At 48.6% G+C, this 20,576-nt stretch overlaps 2 long non-coding RNA genes across 3 annotated transcripts; both read left to right on the top strand.

Annotated features, from left to right (window-relative positions):
* The first annotated feature begins 1,127 nt into the window (after positions 1-1,127).
* On the top strand, positions 1,128-6,501 carry LOC116438571. Of its 2 annotated transcripts, none has more exons than XR_004237817.1 (5): positions 1,128-4,799; positions 5,132-5,790; positions 5,869-5,910; positions 6,009-6,175; positions 6,254-6,501. It is a non-coding gene; the product is annotated as an uncharacterized LOC116438571 (long non-coding RNA). The 2 variants fall into 2 exon arrangements; XR_004237816.1 differs by having other exon boundaries at positions 5,986-6,175.
* A 1,563-nt stretch (positions 6,502-8,064) lies between these two features.
* LOC116438625 lies at positions 8,065-12,211 on the top strand. Its single transcript, XR_004237849.1, has 2 exons — positions 8,065-8,204; positions 11,352-12,211. It is a non-coding gene; the product is annotated as an uncharacterized LOC116438625 (long non-coding RNA).
* The last annotated feature ends 8,365 nt before the right edge of the window (positions 12,212-20,576 follow it).

Genomic DNA, 20,576 nt, shown 5'->3' with positions numbered 1-20,576 from the left:
TCCCACAGGGCAAGCTATCGTGGAACACATCCATCATACCCTGAAGCAATTGCTTCACAAACAAAAAGGGGGAGATTTATCCCTTTCACCCCAAGCCGGCTTGGAAAAAGCTGTCTATGTAACGAATTATATACATATCCCAAGTGATAATCTTGTTCCTCCTGGGGTAAAACATGGGGCAGGACTAAAAGGGGACTTAAATTAAATTCCACGGGATAGCGGGAAAGTATGTGTTGGGGTTTTAGAAGTTCTGGGGTTTTTTTCTGTTAAAGGAATTTTCCCCATACTTGTTGCTAGGGGAACAAATTACTGAGTGCTTAAGAAAAACAAAAGACCTAGCCAGTGGAGGAGAGGTGCATCTTGCTACTCTTTTGTTTCACCTGGGTGTGTGGACAGTCAGTCCCTGGCATTTGGACGGAGAGGGAGGCTGCTTCTTTGGTTGCTTTCCTTCTGCCAGTGAAACCCTGGGATCCCAAGCCCACCTCCCTGCCCTGCTAGGAGCCGGGCCATGACCGCCCTGCCCCCGCCATTGCTTCGAGCCTTCGCTGCATTGTAGCCGTGCTCACCCTGCCTGCTGAGATCTCTGGAGGGTTCCCACCGCAGCTCTGCCGTTTGGATACATCTCGTCTGCCACCAGGGATTTGTGCTTGTCCCTGCTGTTCCAGCCTGCTGTTCCTGAGGGTCCGGCCGGACACGGGGATCGGCTGCCCAGGGGTTTGTGAAGCTTTTGTTCCATCCCTTCCTGGGATCCCAGGCCACCAGTGCCGTGTGCTCCCCGAGCTCGCTCCAGAGCGCCCCCTGCAGTCGGGGGGGAACCATTGCACCTGCCCCGCTCACCGGGAGCCGCCAGCGCCCGTGCCGGCTCTGAGTGAAACTGCACCCGAGGGGAAAGGGCCTGACAGCCGAGAAGGCTGGCACTGGGCTTGTGATTGTTTGCTGTTACTGCCATAGTTATTGTTGTTTGTTTGACTTGTTATACACCTATAGATATATCATAGTAAAGAACTGTTATTCCTATTTCCCATATCTTTGCCTAAAAGCCCCTTAATTTCAAAATTGTAATAACTCAGAGGGAAGGGGAGTTGCATTTGCCATTCCAAGGGAGGCTCCTGCCTTCCTTAGCAGACACCTGTCTTTCAAACCAAGACAGTATGGAGAAAAAAATGGGACTACATGGCAATGGGAAGGACCGATGCAATTACTAACTTGGGGAAGGGGGTATGCATGTGTTTCCACAGACATGGGATCACGCTGGGTTCCTGCGAAGTGGGTGAAACCGTGGCTTGAGAAAGACAGCGATCCCAACCTGTGTGCTGATGCCAAAAATTGATGCCTCAGCTACAGCTCAAATGTCCTGATTCAGACTGTGGGAAGTGTAAACCGTGGATATTGTGTGTATGTTTAACTTGTGATGCAAGATGGTATCGCACTAGTATTAACCTTGTTACCAAAAAATATAAAGAAATACATACTGCAGAGGAATGTAAAGTAGGATTTTAAAATAGAATTTTAAAGTAGGATTTTTAAAGTAGAATATTGTGTTCCAACACAATCTTGTGTTGAAACAAGATTCCTTTGCCAAAAGTGGCTAAAGATTGGTGGGTACCTATGACAGCTGGTTAGGGGTCAGTAGCTCTGACCAAGGAAGCTGTGACCGGTCCTGAGAGATGGTCCCAAAAGAGATCGTCTTCCCAAAGCCCGGTGTCTTCCCTCAGCTGCTATCTAGGAGGGCCCACAACACCAAGTTCCAAAATATTAAAATAACCCAGTTTCAAAATACCAGAACACCACGTTCAGAGGTAGCAAAGTAACCCGGTTTCAAATTCCCAGAATATGTTCAAAAATACCAAAGTAACCCAGTTCCAAATTACCAAGTTCCAAAATACCAGTTACCCAGTTTCCAAATATCAGAATACCAGGTTCCAAAATACCAAATTAATTCCATTTCAAAATAGCAGAATATCAAGTTCCAAAATATGAAAATGACCCCGTTTCAAAATATCAAATTGAAAAATACCAATTTTCAGATTCCCAAACCCACAAGAATGCAATATTGTCAAAATGAGATCTGTGCTACCAAAATGGATATTTTCTCCTCTGAAAAGCTTTCCCCTAATGAGCAGTAATAGATGTCTTTTTTTTAATTGTACAGCCAGATGTACAATAAGAATTATACTTTAAAAGCGAACACTAGTAGTAGTTTTCTGCTTAGATCGTCTCCGCGAGAATCAGCATTTGGGCCAGAGAGCTGTGGGTGGGATCGAAGGACGGAGTAAACCCTCTCCGTGCAGATGCACAAGGAAAGACCGAGGAGCAGGGAAAGGGAGTATATATAAACGATATCAATATGTCACTGAAATTCAGGGCGGACCGGCGACAGGGGCGCTTGGGTTTGGTCCGGGCCCACCGAGATCGGCCGTAAACAACCCGGCCAAACCCTTGACACCCTCGAGAGACGCTTCAAACGCTTCAAAGGAAACGCAAGTCAGTAACTATTACGGAAGAACAATTACCGGTAATCGCGATCGGCGGGGAGTTTCCTCAGTAAGTACAAGCCTAGGATATAGGGAATTTTGGAGGCAGGATCCCAATTTTGGCCATGCGCACCTGGACGAGAAGGCCGGTCCTTTTCCACAAAAAAGAAAGCCCTGCACCCCAGTGTTTCGGGGGTGGACGACGGCCCGCGTAGGGGAGGGAACGACCAGCAGGACCTTTCTCCGCCTCATCCCCCCTCCCCGAGGTGCAGCAGCCCCAGGTGCGAGCGGTGAGGATGAGGAGGGGGCGGCTCCTGCCGGAGGTCACTTTCAGAGGGTTGCCCGGGCACACCTACACAGGGAGCTGCCGGTCGAGAGGGGACAATGGAGGCATCCTGAGAGACGCTCCGGGAACAACGGTCGTGGAACCTGGCAGGAGCCGAGGAGCGGCCAGATGCACCCGGGTAAAGAGCATCGCTTCAAGAAAACGCCCAGGGAAAAGCTCTCGTGCCAAGGGGCAGCATCCGAGTGGGCGAGGCAGTGCGCGAGGTCCCTTTCATCTTCCCCTTTTTCATCATCGTAAGGTTTAAATTGAGGGGGAAGCCCAGATGTCCCTCCTTTCTAAGGGTTTGAATTGAGGAAAAATCCTCCTTTTTCCAGCACCAGAGAATTTTAAAGTGAGGAAAACCCCTCTTTTCCCAATAGTTTAGGGGCTTAAATTGAAGGGGAGAAGCCATTAATTTGCCATTGTATTGGTTCAAGCAGAGGCAACTGCCGCCTGGTCTCTCATTTTAAGGAGTTCAGTTGAAGGAAGCTCTCCCTTTTTGAGCATTTTAAGGATTTAAATCTGCATTTCAGGGCGCTCCTACCTGAGCCCCGGTACTGAACGTCATATGGGAGCGAGCCTGGCACGGACGTAACCCTAATGGCACCTAGGAGGGTATTAAGAATTCTTATTTGTATTTATAATGTATATAGCCCTAATTAGAGGTCCCAAGGAGAGTTACATTGTTCATATAATTACTATTCTTCTCCACCCTACTTAGTCACATGTGGAGTAGTGCATAATAATCACTAAGGAGTAATTAAGCAAGTTAACAACAAATTATCTAGCTGCATTCCCAAAACACAGTGTCGTGATAGAGGGAAAACCCAGACGCTCAATATGAGTGATCAACAGGAATTCGTTTATTGATTGTACCAGAACTTCTTATATACTATCAATAATAGGCTCATGCATATTCGTAAAAGGCGCATTCTAAGTGGTTCACGTCATCTAAGCCGATCTCTAACCCCTCCTATAGTTCCCCTTCTGTGGTCAGCAGTTCTCCTTTTTCTCTGGCCTTCTAACCACAGATGTCTATTGTTTTGCTGCCAAAACCTATCCTTGCTAACTCTGCAAATAAACCCATAGCTCAGCAATAAGACTCAATGGTGGTTCAGTTATTGAGCAAGATACATGTGATATTCTGCAGCTTCAGTTGTTACACATAATGTGTGATGCAGTGTTCTGTGAGACCTTGCTCTGCTAACTTCAAGGGTCTATGTGCCCGTTCTCACGTAGCCAGCTCCTCAGATCAGTAAGCTGCAAAGAATCTATATGCCCTTTCTTACGTAACCAATCCTTTACAACAAAGTTTTGTTTCTTACCGGTTGTCCGCTCTTTCGCTTGATGCAAAAGCAAAAAAAGAAAGCGGCGTCATTTCCCTGAAGAGTTTTCTTTTCTATCGAGCCCTTTACTCACCTCAAATTTAAGTCAGAAGAGCCAAACAGTGGCACCTCCTATGAGGGCTTTTCTACCTTGCTGTATTTGGCTCCTTCCTTTTCCCCGGGCATCATGGGAACGAGAGGTGGGCCCAGCCAGGGGTATATTAACCCCAGCCTTTTGCAAGGGGAGTCATTCCCTCTCCGGGATTGAGTGGGGTAAGAGCTCTCCTCTCATTTCAGTGATGGGGATCTTTCTGCTTATCTCAGCTTGTTTTCAGCAGGTTATTTTGGCATCTAAAGCAGCAGAGGCTTCGAAGACACCGGGAAGAAGATACCATGGAACACAGGGAGTATTTAAGTTCACTCATTTGGGTTGCATGTTTAGGAGTGGTAAGGTGCTTTTATAATTTCTGGTTTTGTGCTGTGCTTTTTTTTTAGGAGCAGTGCAACTTCCTGCCATTCCAGATTGTGTTGAGTGGGGTACTTCACATTTTTTCAGCAAGTTCATTGTGCCCAAAAAGGGATCTGCCCCATGTCATAGATGGTGTCTGAGATTGAGGCTTCCGCTACGGAAGTCGAGGATCGTGACCGGGAGAGGGAGGGCGAGCGGAGTACCAGGTTAGGAGTTATGGTGGGGGGGTTTTGAAGGCGACACGGTGGGAAACGGTGTCTATTCGGGAGCCACTTAAGGCTTTTCCATAAGCGCAGCAGCCACATTTATATGTTTTACGGCATGCAAACGCATCCCCCGCATTTATGGAAATGCCTTGTAACTTTGTTTCTCGCTAACCTGGGTGCCTATCTAAATTGTGGCCGCAGCCTTAGACTAGGGATGCAGCCAGGGCCTTGAGGATCTAGGGGCACTTAGGAGCGAGCGAGCGGCTGACTTGTTGCAATTTGCCACTAAACTCATCTTTTGATTTTGGTTTTCTTTATTGTATCTGACTAAGGGACAACAGCCCGGCAACAGCAGGAACTTCCTGGGCGGCAAGAGATGGCCTTCTTTTGCGCCCAAGGTGCATTCGAGTCCCCGGACGTCCGAGAGATAAGTCGAGGGCTACGACCCATGGAGGGGATGAAAGCGGTGTGTCGGGTCGGGACTCACCGGGAGGGATTCTTGAGTCAGCTTTGGAGATGGAGATATCCAAGAAGGGGCCCCTTAGCCCACATAAAGGGAAGTCTCACTTTTGATCACAATGCCGAGGTGCACAAGGCAGAGCAATCCTGGTGCATGTAGTGTCACTTGTCTATTGTTATGTTCTGTGTCTTTTGGGCATCTTGTGTCTCATGTCTTCTGCCTTAGCCCTTTGATGTGTTTGCGGTCGTTCTTTTCGCAGAGAGTTTTCTCTCCTCGTCGCGTCGCGGGTGCCCACACGGGTATGCCCTGCCCCATACTCTGGCACGTAGGTGTAATAGAACAAGGCCCAGGGACTTGAAATTTGTAATGCAGGTTGTTGCTGGGCTCTAGGTGATATTCCTAGATTCATACAAGATGGCTGGAGCCGTGAAATGCAGCACTTTGACTTTTGTCATTACTTTCTTTCAGATGCAGAGGGATTGAATCCATGGCAGAGCACCCCATACTGGGTGAGGGGATTCCTGCAGGAAGGTGAGTCACCATTTGTCTGTGCTGGGTAAGCGAAAATGATGGCTATGTTATAGCATTATTCTTTGTCTTTATTTTTAGGAGGTAAAGCCGGATCTCAGCAGTCAAGGTCGAGCGAGCGAAGTAAGTGGTGACCGGCAGAAGGAAAAAGTTGTTATTCCTTGAGTGCCAGGTTCTGGTACTCTAAACTTTAAGCAGCCATTGTCATTTGTGTGTTTTAGGCAGTCCACTTGTATTATGCCAAACCCCCTCACCGACCAGCTGACAGAGCCAGCTCGCCACCCTTGTGAGCCCTCCCAAAGTGTTATGGGACTCTGTGATGAAACTTTTACATTTTCCATTCCAAGGTGTCATGTGGGTGACCTTCGGCAACAGCTGAGGAGTTGCAGTGAGTCGGGGAGGGAGGCAGGAGGAGCGAGGGTCCACTCAAGTTCAAGCAATTCCACAACACCTTGTCTCTTCTTAGCCCAGGCATACCCCGCAACAACGGCGTCAGCCTTGGAGCACGGCTGAAGCGTGCCGCCGGAGGACCATGGCTTTCTTAGGAGACGGCGAGTAACGGAATTGTTGGGTTTTGGCCAATGTGCTGCTAAGCTCGTGTACTGATGTTTGGTTTTCTTTATTGTAGCCAACTAGGAGACAGCAGGAACTCCCCGGATGGCGAGGCGGCCTTCTTTCGCACCTGAGGCGGATTCACATCCCGGATGTCCAAGAGATAAGGCAAGGGTTACGACCCACAGAGGGGATGAAAGCAGGGTGCCGGATCGGGACTCACCGGGAGGGATTTTTGAGTCTGCTTTGGAGGCAGGGATGTCCAGGAAGTGGCCCCTTAGCCCACATAAAGGGCAAGTCTCACTTTTGATCACAATGCTGAGGCGGGCAGAGCAGTCCCGGTGCGTGTCGTGTCACTTTTCTATTGTATGTTCTGTGTCTTTTGGGCATCTTGTGTTGCATGCCTTTTTCCTTAGCCCTTCGAGGGACCGGCTTATTGGAAATGCCGGGCATCATCCTTAGCATCCACATTCCTTGGCCGGGTGCCAATAACATCGGACCTTTGACCGACGAGCTCAGATTTGCATCGGAATCGCATCTCTCTTAGAACCATTGAGTCAGAGGTCTTTTCTGGTCTTGTTCTGAGCTGTATTCACAGCTGTGCACGGCAGTGATCCATTACAGAGGATTAGGACTTGTCAGAATGCGAAAAGCGGTAGAGGATTCTGCTTGTATGATTCTCGGGCATCCAACTTTGCTGTTCTCGGAATAGCCCGTTAGCATCTTCTTCGAGCCTTGTCCGTCTCGCCATGATAATCTCGCTCGGCATTCTCTCGGTCCTTGCGGTCATTCTTCTTACCAGTTTTCTCTCTTCATTGCATCTCCTTGTTTGTTATCTCCTGTGTCACAGGTGCCTGCATGTATTTGGTCCGGAGCTGCTCTGCCCTGCCCATATAGTCTGGCGTATAGGTGTAATAGGACAAGTCCCAAGGCCTTGAAATTTGTAATGTAGGGTATAGTTTGGCCTCTAGATGGTATTCCTAGATTGACACAGGATGGCTGGAGCTGTTCTCATGCAGGATTCTGACTTTTGTCATTGCTTTCTTTCAGATGCAGACGGATTAAATCCGTGGCAGAGCACCCCATACCGGGTGAGGGGGTTCCCACAGGAAGGTGAGTCACCGTTTGTGCTTGCAGGGCAAGTGTAAATGGTGGCTATGTTCCAGCATTATTCTTTGTCTTTGTTTTTAGGAGGTAAAGCCGGATCTCAGCAGTCAAGGTTGATGGAGCAAGGTAAGTGGTGACCGGTGAACAGAATGAGTTGTTCTTGCTCTGGTATCAATTTCTGGTGCAGTTATAAGCATCCATTGTCATTTGTGTGTTTTAGGAGGTCCACTTTTTTTATGCCGAACCTACTTGCCGACTGGCCAACGGACCCGCTTTGCCACCCTTGTGAGCTCTCTGGAAGTATTATGGGACTCTGCAATGAAGCCTTTACATTTTCTATTCCGAGGTACCTTCTGTTACATCTATGGCCGAGGAGTTGCGGCGAGTCAGGGAGAGAGGGTCCACTTAAGTTTCAGCAATGCCGCAGCACCTTGTGTCCTCTTTACCCAGGCATACCCCGCGACGACTGCATCGGCCTCAGAGCGTGGCCAAAGCATGCGGCCCGAGGACCCTGGCCTTCTTAGGATATGGTGAGTAGTGGAATTGTTGGGGCTTTGGTAGACGTGCCACTAAGGTCCTGCAGTGATGTTTGGTTTTCTTTATTGTGGCCAACTAGGAGATGACAGCCTGGCGACAGCAGGAGCTTCCCAGATGGCGACGCGGACTTCTGTCGTGCCCAAGGAGGATTCCCATCTCCCGATGTCTGAGATATAAGTTGAGGGCTACAATCCACAGAGGGAATGAAAGCGATGTGTCAGGTCGGGACTCACCAGGAGGGATTTTTGAGTCAGCTTTGGAGGCAGGGATGTCCAGGAAAGGGCCCCTTAGCCCACGTAAAGGGCAAGTCTCACTTTCGATCTCAATGCCGAGGTGTGCAGAGCCGAGCAGTCCCAGTGCATGTCACTTTTTTATTGTATGTTCTGTGTCTTTTGGGCATCTTGTGTTGCAGGTCTTTTGCCTTAGCCCTTTGAGATGCTTATTGGAAACGCTGGGCGTTATTCTTAGCCTCTCTGCTCTCGGCTCCTCAGCCCGGTGTCGATACCATCAATCCTTTGACTCGAGAGCTCGGAGGTGCATCGGAATTGTGTCTCTCTGTACTAGTTTGAAAACAAACCAGTGGGGGGCACCAAGTCAGAAGAACAATTTAATGGAAATTAAAGAAAAGTAGAAGAAAACACTGGTTCAAACTGACAGAGTCAAGATACAACCTGAGTCCCTGTTAGGCAGGGTGGTGGTAGTAGTCTGGTAGAATGGTGGCTGCAGTCCTCTGAAGCGGTGATCCTGTAGAAAAAAAAGGGTCTGCTCTTCCTCAGAAAGTCCAATGGTGGCTGTGTAGCTCCTGTCCTCTGAAAATCCAGTGGAAAGGGTTCTCTCTGGTGTTCCGTCCCATCCCACAATGGGATGCTTGGTTCCTCCCTCTGGGTGGAGCATCTCACAATGGGGTGATGAGTCATGAGGCCAAGTGTTGATTAGGCTCATTAACAGAAGATAGTCCGGAGGGAGTTATATCTGAGTCATGCGGCAGGACAATGATGGGCCATTAACAGAAAGATAGTCTTGGGGGAGGAGGCAAGGAAACACTGCCCCACCTGATTTCAACAGCTCATGAGGATGGTAATAGAATACACTGCAACCCAGGACACTCTTTAGAAGTGTCGAGTCGGATGTCTTTTCTGGTCTTGTTCTGAGCTGTAGTCACAGCTGTACACTGCAATGATCCATTATAGCAGATTAGGACTTGTCAGAATGCGAAGAGCGGTAGAGGATTCTGCTTGTACAATACAATTGGGCATCCATCCTTGCAGTTCTCAGAATAAGTCTGAGTTCTCAGTAAGTTTTCTGTTTTGTTGTCTTAGGTACTGTGAGCAGCTGCGGAGCCGAAGTTTGGAAACGGCAGGCAAGGGATGAGCCTTGGCCCTTAGGAGGGAGGGAGGCCTTGCGGAAGGGGTCGCTTTTGGGGCGTCTCATTGTGGTCTGAATTTTTTTCTGAATTTTTGCAGCCACTGAAACAGACTGTGGGGACCGTATTGACATCCATGGTGCCTGTGTGTTCATTTCCATCGAGGATGGATTTTGTCAGCTCGTCTTCCAAAAGCTACATGTTGGGACCAGTGGTGGGGACAAGGAAAAACCCTTTGGAATTGCAGGAGGCAATTTGAAGTTAGCTTAGAGGAGAGGGCTGTAGAGGGACGGGCCCCTGGGAAGTAAAGGGAGAGGGTTTCTCCTCAGCATCGCCTACCCTTTGCCGGGCAGGACGGTTCCAACCTGTCTCCGCGTTCTCACAAGCTTCACGTCATCACCCTTCTCTGAGTCTCGATGTCATCGCAGATCTTTTCGCCCGAGAAGCTCGCCTTCAGGTCTGGAGCGATCGCCCCGATCCCCCAGCAGTCGTCGCCTTCATCTCTAGGCCTACTGAGCTTCTTGAGCATCCTCTTAACAGCTTTGGTACTAACTTCTTGTAAGGACTTACGTTTCACCATCGTGTGCTATTGCCATAGAACTTTCTTTCCTTGGGCATCATCGGTCTCCGGCTCATCTTGCAGTAGGAATCTTGTGTTGGGGAGGATGAATGTTTGGTAAGAAAGTATCACAGGTATGTAGGCTTGGCAGAAAGATCTCTGAATGTAGAAACTGGGGATGAGGTAGAAATGAAAGCAAGTTTTGATATAGAAAAAAGATGTTTTGCTGAAACAGTGATCGCTGAGTAACTGAGAAGGCAAAGGTTGGAGATGAGTTGGAAGGAGATTTTTAGGAGTAGGACAAAGGTATGTGACTACAAACAAAGACATGTTTTTCACCAAGTAAGTCACTCTCAAGAAGAGCATAAGTAAATAGAAAACATGTCTTTACCAAAAAGAGAGATATGGCAGGCAAACAAGAAATGTTGATGTAGCAAGAAGGAGAAAGGTTTGAGAATTTTCCACTGTAAACTTAAATTGTAACTTACTTACTCTTGTGATTGGATAATAATGACTATAATATGGTGATGGTAGTAGCTATGATAGGCTATAGGCAAATGTAAAGGTATTGTGTATGGTGCTTATTGGTTGTTATGTGTTAAGATACTCTGCAAAGAAAAGTATATAATGCTTAGTAACTTGAACAGAAAGTGGCTTCAGGTATGCCTACAGCTGGAGCTGGCAGCTGTAGGGCTGGCTCTGGATACCCACTCCCTGAAATGCTGTAACTTCGCCTATGCAATAAACAGCTTTCAAGAGAGCCACCTGAAGTCCAGACATCCTTTGTGAAACTTTCCCCTATAATCTTGGGTCCATCAGGTGAAACTGCTGGGCAGTTTCAACTTGTGTCTATGTTATGTAGTTTGTGTCTATGTTATGCTGTGTCCATTGTCTTCTGTGTCACAGGGCTTTGTTGCATGTCGATGATTTTTTGGGCATTGTTCTGGGCCGTATCGGCCATACTCTACTTGCCTACTTTCCTGGATGGGGCTTATTCTGGCATCTTTACCTTTTTACTTCTTGAGACTGGAGGAAGTACACAAGATGTTCTCATCCATCTTCCTTCTCAGTTTTGGTACTGGCTTCTTTTCATGTGCCATTCCCTTGTACTTTTATAGGGAGGGTATCGGACCCTCCCTCCATGAGCGCGGTATTTCAGTAGGTTCCATCGCCTCTAAGTGTATCGTGCTTGAGAATTAATCTTCTGGAGACTCATCTCGAGCCCTCGCGTCATCTTTTCTTAATTCGGGGCACTGCCCGTCCATGTGCTGCTTAGGGTCGGAGCCGCCCCGCCCCGGCACATAGAGTCACAGTTAGGTAGAACAGTCATAAAACTTAAGGGTTCATCTATTTTCTATGGGGTTTTGGACAGAAAATTTATGGGCCAGGTGTGGGGATAACTCCTAGCCACGGGCCACTCTTTGACTGCTTCACATCGTCTCGCAGGTCCCTGAGGCAGCTTCGGATCTCCACGGTCACCGATGCTACCAATTTTCCTGGAATCTACGGTTCGATGTCGAGGAGCGGCAGCCAGGGAAGATGTGTCAAAGTATCTTCATCGGTGGAGTGTTTTGATGAATGGCTGCAGTCAGGGTGTAAGCTGAAGAGCGTGTGACTGTGTGACTGTATCTGTGTGTGAGAGTTTGTGTCTGCCTGTGAGAGTGTGTGCATGGAATGATTCTAACCTTGTGTGTATGATTTTTGCCTTTCAGGTTTTTCAAAACATTTTAAAATTTAGAATAAAAAAACCCCAACGGGGGTGTTTTTTTTTTCTTTCCCCCCGCCTGGCTGGGTTTTTTTTCCCTTGGTCTCGGCCAGTCTGCGAGGCGACGTTCATCGCCAGGGTTAGGGTGCGGACCATGCCGGGGCTGGGGTTTTGTCAGGAAGGACAATTTGGAGGTTCCTGGGAACCCCGTTCCCAAGGGGCTGGGGTGAGGAGAGCGGTCAAGATGAGAGCGATGGTGGTATTGTGTGGAAGCTGAAGGAGGTGTGTGTGGTGGATGAGTGTTATGTTCTCCATGTGGTGCTGTTGTTTTAGGTTTCCTCTAACAATAAAACAAAACATAGTAAGTTTTCTCGAAATAGAAAAGTTGTTATAGTGTATTGATATGTATTTGGCTTGTGTTGCTCTGGTCTGTATTTGTGTTTGCTGCTGCATTTCCATGTATTGTTCTGTATGCAAATTGGACTTTTACCAGTGCGTATATGGATTGTATTTGTACTTTATTTGTATACATTGTTGTTCCTGTATATTTTGCTAGAGTGTAAATAAAACAATTCATTCAATAAAGTTGAATAAACTCTAATAAAGATGCCCAGCCTCCCCCCCCCCCCCCCCCCCCCCCCCCCCCCCCCCCCCATTTGGCCCCTTTTGGTTCCTGCCTTTCTATGGTGTGGTTTAGTCATTTTTTCACTGTATTTCTTGCTTTGCTTTACCTTTCAGTCTATTCCTCACTTTGCTTTTCTCTTTCTATCTTTATTTCTGTCTCTCTGTTTCTATCTCGGTCCCTCTGTTTTTCTTTTTCTCACTGTGTCTGCCTCTGTCTCTAGGTTTCTCTTTTTCTCACTCTCTCCAACTATGTTTTCCTCTTTTTCTCTCCAAGTCTATTTTCCTATTTCTTTGTTTCTCTTTAACCATTTCTTGGTTTCTCTTTAACTGTGTTTCTTTGCTCCTCTGTAACTGTTTCTTTGTTTCTCTATTTCGCCTTAACCCTCTAATTCTGTGTCTTTGTTTCTCTCTAACTCTGTTTCTTTGCTTCTCTGTTTCTCTTCTCTTTGTTTCTTTGCTTCTCTCTTTCTCCTCTTTTCTCCTTAACTCTCTTTGTTTCTTTGTTTCTCTATTTCTGCTTAACTGTCTGCCTCTGTTTCTTTGCTTCTCTTTCCCATTGCTTTGCTTCTCTCTTTTTCTCTTTAGCTCTAACTCTGTTTCTTTGCTTTTCTATTCCTCCTCTTTTGTCTTTAACGCTCTGTTTCTTTGCTTCTCTCTTTCTCCTGTTTTCTCTTTTTCTCTGTTTCTCTATATTTCTCCGTTTCTCTATTTCTCCTTAACTGTCTCTGTTTCTTTGCTTCTCTATTTCTCATTGCCTTCTCTATTTTTCTCTTTAACTCTGTGTCTTTGCCCCTCTATTTTTCTTTTAACTCTGTGTCTTTGCTTCTCTATTTTTCTCTTTAACTGTTTCTTTGTTTCTCTCTATAACCCCTTTAACTTCCTTTTCTATTTAACTTCCTTTTCTCTCTAACTCTTCTCTCTCTTTCCTTTTCTCTCTGCTTTTCTCTTTCTCACTCTCTCTTTCCTTTTCTAACTCTAGTTTTCTCTTTTTCTCTTTCCCTTTTTCTCTAGCTCTACTTTTCTCTTTCTCTCTAACTTTATTTTTATTTATAGCTTAAACTTAAAAAAGCAGCAGTAGAACTTTTAATGCTCCCTGGGAGTAAAAAAAAAAAACTTTTATATAAAAAATTTTTACTCCCAGGGAGCATTAAATTTTCTACTGCTGCACTGGACATATTATTTTTTCTTGTTTTTATATATAGTATATAGGGCCCCTAATTAGTGCTCCAGATGGGAGTAACTAATTGAATTGCTTAACCATTGCATAGCTATTCCCATCTGGAGCACTAATTGAACTAGATAATTAACTAATTAGTTAATTGGATAATTAGTTAATTAGCCAATTTTTTGGTGCGTGCGCACACACACACACCACCTATCACTCATCCTGAGCTCCTCCCCACACATGGTGCACCATCTCGCCCACCGCCATGTCCCACTCCCCACATGACCCTGCCCCCATGCACCACCCCCCATGGCCCCACCTCATGTTGCCCCTCCCCCCACGTGATCCCGCCCCTGCATCACACCTCCCACCACGTGACTCCACCCCCATCACCCTGCACCTCCACCTCACCCCACCCCCACATCACCCCGCCCCCACGACCCCATATAACTCCGCCCCTGCACCACCCTGCCTCCACATGACCCCACCCTCACATCTCCCTGCCTCCCGTGACCCCACCCCCACATCAATCCACCCCCATGACCCCGCCCCGCATCACCCCGCCCCCATGACCCTGCCCCCGTGTCACCCCACCCCCCACGTGACCCCGCCCATATGTCGCCCCGCCCCGTGACCCCGTCTGTGTTGCTCTGCCCCTGTGACCCCGCCCCCATCTCTCCCTTCCCCCCGTGACCCCACCCCCACATCGCCCCACCCCCACATCACCCCACCCCCTGTGACCCCCCTCACACACAAACATCACATCATCCCGCCCCCTTCACGTGCGCACGTCATGTCCTTCCACCCCTCTCATGCACACACGCCACGTCCCCCCCCCTTGCATGTGCGCCACGTCCCCCCGCCCCCCTTGCATGCATACATCACGCCCTCCCACCCCCCTCGCAATGCACATCACATCCTCCCACCCTTCATGCACACGTTCGCCACATCCTCCCACCCTCACACGCGTGCGTATCACGCCACCCAAACCCTGTCACACACAGACGTGACATAGCCCCAGGCATGACCCTCACACCTCCCCCCATGCATGCCCCCCATCAGAGGCAGGTGTCAGCAGCAGGGGTAAGGTTTCAGGGGTCAGGTGACAGCAGTAGGTGTCGGGTTACAGCAGTAGGTGTCAGGTTACAGCACTAGGTGTCGCGTTTCAGGCTCCTCCCCTTATGCCACACCCCCAACCACACCCCCACCCCTCCCATAACCCCCCCCCTACTTCTAGGGATCTGTACGGGCCCACCAGGCCAACATCTAGGGTTTTCCAGGTGGGTTTTCCTGAGGTTTTCTGAGGAGCCAGGTTAGGGTTAGGGTTAGGGTTAGGGTTAGGGTTAGGGTTAGGGTTAGGGTTAGGGTTAGGGTTAGGGTTAGGGTTAGGGTTAGGGTTAGGGTTAGGGTTAGGGTTAGGGTTAGGGTTAGGGTTAGGGTTAGGGTTAGGGTTAGGGTTAGGGTTAGGGTTAGGGTTAGGGTTAGGGTTAGGGTTAGGGTTAGGGTTAGGGTTAGGGTTAGGGTTAGGGTTAGGGTTAGGGTTAGGGTTAGGGTTAGGGTTAGGGTTAGGGTTAGGGTTAGGGTTAGGGTTAGGGTTAGGGTTAGGGTTAGGGTTAGGGTTAGGGTTAGGGTTAGGGTTAGGGTTAGGGTTAGGGTTAGGGTTAGGGTTAGGGTTAGGGTTAGGGTTAGGGTTAGGGTTAGGGTTAGGGTTAGGGTTAGGGTTAGGGTTAGGGTTAGGGTTAGGGTTAGGGTTAGGGTTAGGGTTAGGGTTAGGGTTAGGGTTAGGGTTAGGGTTAGGGTTAGGGTTAGGGTTAGGGTTAGGGTTAGGGTTAGGGTTAGGGTTAGGGTTAGGGTTAGGGTTAGGGTTAGGGTTAGGGTTAGGGTTAGGGTTAGGGTTAGGGTTAGGGTTAGGGTTAGGGTTAGGGTTAGGGTTAGGGTTAGGGTTAGGGTTAGGGTTAGGGTTAGGGTTAGGGTTAGGGTTAGGGTTAGGGTTAGGGTTAGGGTTAGGGTTAGGGTTAGGGTTAGGGTTAGGGTTAGGGTTAGGGTTAGGGTTAGGGTTAGGGTTAGGGTTAGGGTTAGGGTTAGGGTTAGGGTTAGGGTTAGGGTTAGGGTTAGGGTTAGGGTTAGGGTTAGGGTTAGGGTTAGGGTTAGGGTTAGGGTTAGGGTTAGGGTTAGGGTTAGGGTTAGGGTTAGGGTTAGGGTTAGGGTTAGGGTTAGGGTTAGGGTTAGGGTTAGGGTTAGGGTTAGGGTTAGGGTTAGGGTTAGGGTTAGGGTTAGGGTTAGGGTTAGGGTTAGGGTTAGGGTTAGGGTTAGGGTTAGGGTTAGGGTTAGGGTTAGGGTTAGGGTTAGGGTTAGGGTTAGGGTTAGGGTTAGGGTTAGGGTTAGGGTTAGGGTTAGGGTTAGGGTTAGGGTTAGGGTTAGGGTTAGGGTTAGGGTTAGGGTTAGGGTTAGGGTTAGGGTTAGGGTTAGGGTTAGGGTTAGGGTTAGGGTTAGGGTTAGGGTTAGGGTTAGGGTTAGGGTTAGGGTTAGGGTTAGGGTTAGGGTTAGGGTTAGGGTTAGGGTTAGGGTTAGGGTTAGGGTTAGGGTTAGGGTTAGGGTTAGGGTTAGGGTTAGGGTTAGGGTTAGGGTTAGGGTTAGGGTTAGGGTTAGGGTTAGGGTTAGGGTTAGGGTTAGGGTTAGGGTTAGGGTTAGGGTTAGGGTTAGGGTTAGGGTTAGGGTTAGGGTTAGGGTTAGGGTTAGGGTTAGGGTTAGGGTTAGGGTTAGGGTTAGGGTTAGGGTTAGGGTTAGGGTTAGGGTTAGGGTTAGGGTTAGGGTTAGGGTTAGGGTTAGGGTTAGGGTTAGGGTTAGGGTTAGGGTTAGGGTTAGGGTTAGGGTTAGGGTTAGGGTTAGGGTTAGGGTTAGGGTTAGGGTTAGGGTTAGGGTTAGGGTTAGGGTTAGGGTTAGGGTTAGGGTTAGGGTTAGGGTTAGGGTTAGGGTTAGGGTTAGGGTTAGGGTTAGGGTTAGGGTTAGGGTTAGGGTTAGGGTTAGGGTTAGGGTTAGGGTTAGGGTTAGGGTTAGGGTTAGGGTTAGGGTTAGGGTTAGGGTTAGGGTTAGGGTTAGGGTTAGGGTTAGGGTTAGGGTTAGGGTTAGGGTTAGGGTTAGGGTTAGGGTTAGGGTTAGGGTTAGGGTTAGGGTTAGGGTTAGGGTTAGGGTTAGGGTTAGGGTTAGGGTTAGGGTTAGGGTTAGGGTTAGGGTTAGGGTTAGGGTTAGGGTTAGGGTTAGGGTTAGGGTTAGGGTTAGGGTTAGGGTTAGGGTTAGGGTTAGGGTTAGGGTTAGGGTTAGGGTTAGGGTTAGGGTTAGGGTTAGGGTTAGGGTTAGGGTTAGGGTTAGGGTTAGGGTTAGGGTTAGGGTTAGGGTTAGGGTTAGGGTTAGGGTTAGGGTTAGGGTTAGGGTTAGGGTTAGGGTTAGGGTTAGGGTTAGGGTTAGGGTTAGGGTTAGGGTTAGGGTTAGGGTTAGGGTTAGGGTTAGGGTTAGGGTTAGGGTTAGGGTTAGGGTTAGGGTTAGGGTTAGGGTTAGGGTTAGGGTTAGGGTTAGGGTTAGGGTTAGGGTTAGGGTTAGGGTTAGGGTTAGGGTTAGGGTTAGGGTTAGGGTTAGGGTTAGGGTTAGGGTTAGGGTTAGGGTTAGGGTTAGGGTTAGGGTTAGGGTTAGGGTTAGGGTTAGGGTTAGGGTTAGGGTTAGGGTTAGGGTTAGGGTTAGGGTTAGGGTTAGGGTTAGGGTTAGGGTTAGGGTTAGGGTTAGGGTTAGGGTTAGGGTTAGGGTTAGGGTTAGGGTTAGGGTTAGGGTTAGGGTTAGGGTTAGGGTTAGGGTTAGGGTTAGGGTTAGGGTTAGGGTTAGGGTTAGGGTTAGGGTTAGGGTTAGGGTTAGGGTTAGGGTTAGGGTTAGGGTTAGGGTTAGGGTTAGGGTTAGGGTTAGGGTTAGGGTTAGGGTTAGGGTTAGGGTTAGGGTTAGGGTTAGGGTTAGGGTTAGGGTTAGGGTTAGGGTTAGGGTTAGGGTTAGGGTTAGGGTTAGGGTTAGGGTTAGGGTTAGGGTTAGGGTTAGGGTTAGGGTTAGGGTTAGGGTTAGGGTTAGGGTTAGGGTTAGGGTTAGGGTTAGGGTTAGGGTTAGGGTTAGGGTTAGGGTTAGGGTTAGGGTTAGGGTTAGGGTTAGGGTTAGGGTTAGGGTTAGGGTTAGGGTTAGGGTTAGGGTTAGGGTTAGGGTTAGGGTTAGGGTTAGGGTTAGGGTTAGGGTTAGGGTTAGGGTTAGGGTTAGGGTTAGGGTTAGGGTTAGGGTTAGGGTTAGGGTTAGGGTTAGGGTTAGGGTTAGGGTTAGGGTTAGGGTTAGGGTTAGGGTTAGGGTTAGGGTTAGGGTTAGGGTTAGGGTTAGGGTTAGGGTTAGGGTTAGGGTTAGGGTTAGGGTTAGGGTTAGGGTTAGGGTTAGGGTTAGGGTTAGGGTTAGGGTTAGGGTTAGGGTTAGGGTTAGGGTTAGGGTTAGGGTTAGGGTTAGGGTTAGGGTTAGGGTTAGGGTTAGGGTTAGGGTTAGGGTTAGGGTTAGGGTTAGGGTTAGGGTTAGGGTTAGGGTTAGGGTTAGGGTTAGGGTTAGGGTTAGGGTTAGGGTTAGGGTTAGGGTTAGGGTTAGGGTTAGGGTTAGGGTTAGGGTTAGGGTTAGGGTTAGGGTTAGGGTTAGGGTTAGGGTTAGGGTTAGGGTTAGGGTTAGGGTTAGGGTTAGGGTTAGGGTTAGGGTTAGGGTTAGGGTTAGGGTTAGGGTTAGGGTTAGGGTTAGGGTTAGGGTTAGGGTTAGGGTTAGGGTTAGGGTTAGGGTTAGGGTTAGGGTTAGGGTTAGGGTTAGGGTTAGGGTTAGGGTTAGGGTTAGGGTTAGGGTTAGGGTTAGGGTTAGGGTTAGGGTTAGGGTTAGGGTTAGGGTTAGGGTTAGGGTTAGGGTTAGGGTTAGGGTTAGGGTTAGGGTTAGGGTTAGGGTTAGGGTTAGGGTTAGGGTTAGGGTTAGGGTTAGGGTTAGGGTTAGGGTTAGGGTTAGGGTTAGGGTTAGGGTTAGGGTTAGGGTTAGGGTTAGGGTTAGGGTTAGGGTTAGGGTTAGGGTTAGGGTTAGGGTTAGGGTTAGGGTTAGGGTTAGGGTTAGGGTTAGGGTTAGGGTTAGGGTTAGGGTTAGGGTTAGGGTTAGGGTTAGGGTTAGGGTTAGGGTTAGGGTTAGGGTTAGGGTTAGGGTTAGGGTTAGGGTTAGGGTTAGGGTTAGGGTTAGGGTTAGGGTTAGGGTTAGGGTTAGGGTTAGGGTTAGGGTTAGGGTTAGGGTTAGGGTTAGGGTTAGGGTTAGGGTTAGGGTTAGGGTTAGGGTTAGGGTTAGGGTTAGGGTTAGGGTTAGGGTTAGGGTTAGGGTTAGGGTTAGGGTTAGGGTTAGGGTTAGGGTTAGGGTTAGGGTTAGGGTTAGGGTTAGGGTTAGGGTTAGGGTTAGGGTTAGGGTTAGGGTTAGGGTTAGGGTTAGGGTTAGGGTTAGGGTTAGGGTTAGGGTTAGGGTTAGGGTTAGGGTTAGGGTTAGGGTTAGGGTTAGGGTTAGGGTTAGGGTTAGGGTTAGGGTTAGGGTTAGGGTTAGGGTTAGGGTTAGGGTTAGGGTTAGGGTTAGGGTTAGGGTTAGGGTTAGGGTTAGGGTTAGGGTTAGGGTTAGGGTTAGGGTTAGGGTTAGGGTTAGGGTTAGGGTTAGGGTTAGGGTTAGGGTTAGGGTTAGGGTTAGGGTTAGGGTTAGGGTTAGGGTTAGGGTTAGGGTTAGGGTTAGGGTTAGGGTTAGGGTTAGGGTTAGGGTTAGGGTTAGGGTTAGGGTTAGGGTTAGGGTTAGGGTTAGGGTTAGGGTTAGGGTTAGGGTTAGGGTTAGGGTTAGGGTTAGGGTTAGGGTTAGGGTTAGGGTTAGGGTTAGGGTTAGGGTTAGGGTTAGGGTTAGGGTTAGGGTTAGGGTTAGGGTTAGGGTTAGGGTTAGGGTTAGGGTTAGGGTTAGGGTTAGGGTTAGGGTTAGGGTTAGGGTTAGGGTTAGGGTTAGGGTTAGGGTTAGGGTTAGGGTTAGGGTTAGGGTTAGGGTTAGGGTTAGGGTTAGGGTTAGGGTTAGGGTTAGGGTTAGGGTTAGGGTTAGGGTTAGGGTTAGGGTTAGGGTTAGGGTTAGGGTTAGGGTTAGGGTTAGGGTTAGGGTTAGGGTTAGGGTTAGGGTTAGGGTTAGGGTTAGGGTTAGGGTTAGGGTTAGGGTTAGGGTTAGGGTTAGGGTTAGGGTTAGGGTTAGGGTTAGGGTTAGGGTTAGGGTTAGGGTTAGGGTTAGGGTTAGGGTTAGGGTTAGGGTTAGGGTTAGGGTTAGGGTTAGGGTTAGGGTTAGGGTTAGGGTTAGGGTTAGGGTTAGGGTTAGGGTTAGGGTTAGGGTTAGGGTTAGGGTTAGGGTTAGGGTTAGGGTTAGGGTTAGGGTTAGGGTTAGGGTTAGGGTTAGGGTTAGGGTTAGGGTTAGGGTTAGGGTTAGGGTTAGGGTTAGGGTTAGGGTTAGGGTTAGGGTTAGGGTTAGGGTTAGGGTTAGGGTTAGGGTTAGGGTTAGGGTTAGGGTTAGGGTTAGGGTTAGGGTTAGGGTTAGGGTTAGGGTTAGGGTTAGGGTTAGGGTTAGGGTTAGGGTTAGGGTTAGGGTTAGGGTTAGGGTTAGGGTTAGGGTTAGGGTTAGGGTTAGGGTTAGGGTTAGGGTTAGGGTTAGGGTTAGGGTTAGGGTTAGGGTTAGGGTTAGGGTTAGGGTTAGGGTTAGGGTTAGGGTTAGGGTTAGGGTTAGGGTTAGGGTTAGGGTTAGGGTTAGGGTTAGGGTTAGGGTTAGGGTTAGGGTTAGGGTTAGGGTTAGGGTTAGGGTTAGGGTTAGGGTTAGGGTTAGGGTTAGGGTTAGGGTTAGGGTTAGGGTTAGGGTTAGGGTTAGGGTTAGGGTTAGGGTTAGGGTTAGGGTTAGGGTTAGGGTTAGGGTTAGGGTTAGGGTTAGGGTTAGGGTTAGGGTTAGGGTTAGGGTTAGGGTTAGGGTTAGGGTTAGGGTTAGGGTTAGGGTTAGGGTTAGGGTTAGGGTTAGGGTTAGGGTTAGGGTTAGGGTTAGGGTTAGGGTTAGGGTTAGGGTTAGGGTTAGGGTTAGGGTTAGGGTTAGGGTTAGGGGG

Source organism: Corvus moneduloides, chromosome Z (assembly GCF_009650955.1).
Source record: "Corvus moneduloides isolate bCorMon1 chromosome Z, bCorMon1.pri, whole genome shotgun sequence".
Classification (NCBI taxonomy): domain Eukaryota; kingdom Metazoa; phylum Chordata; class Aves; order Passeriformes; family Corvidae; genus Corvus; species Corvus moneduloides.
This window is presented reverse-complemented; position numbering and strand designations above follow the sequence as displayed.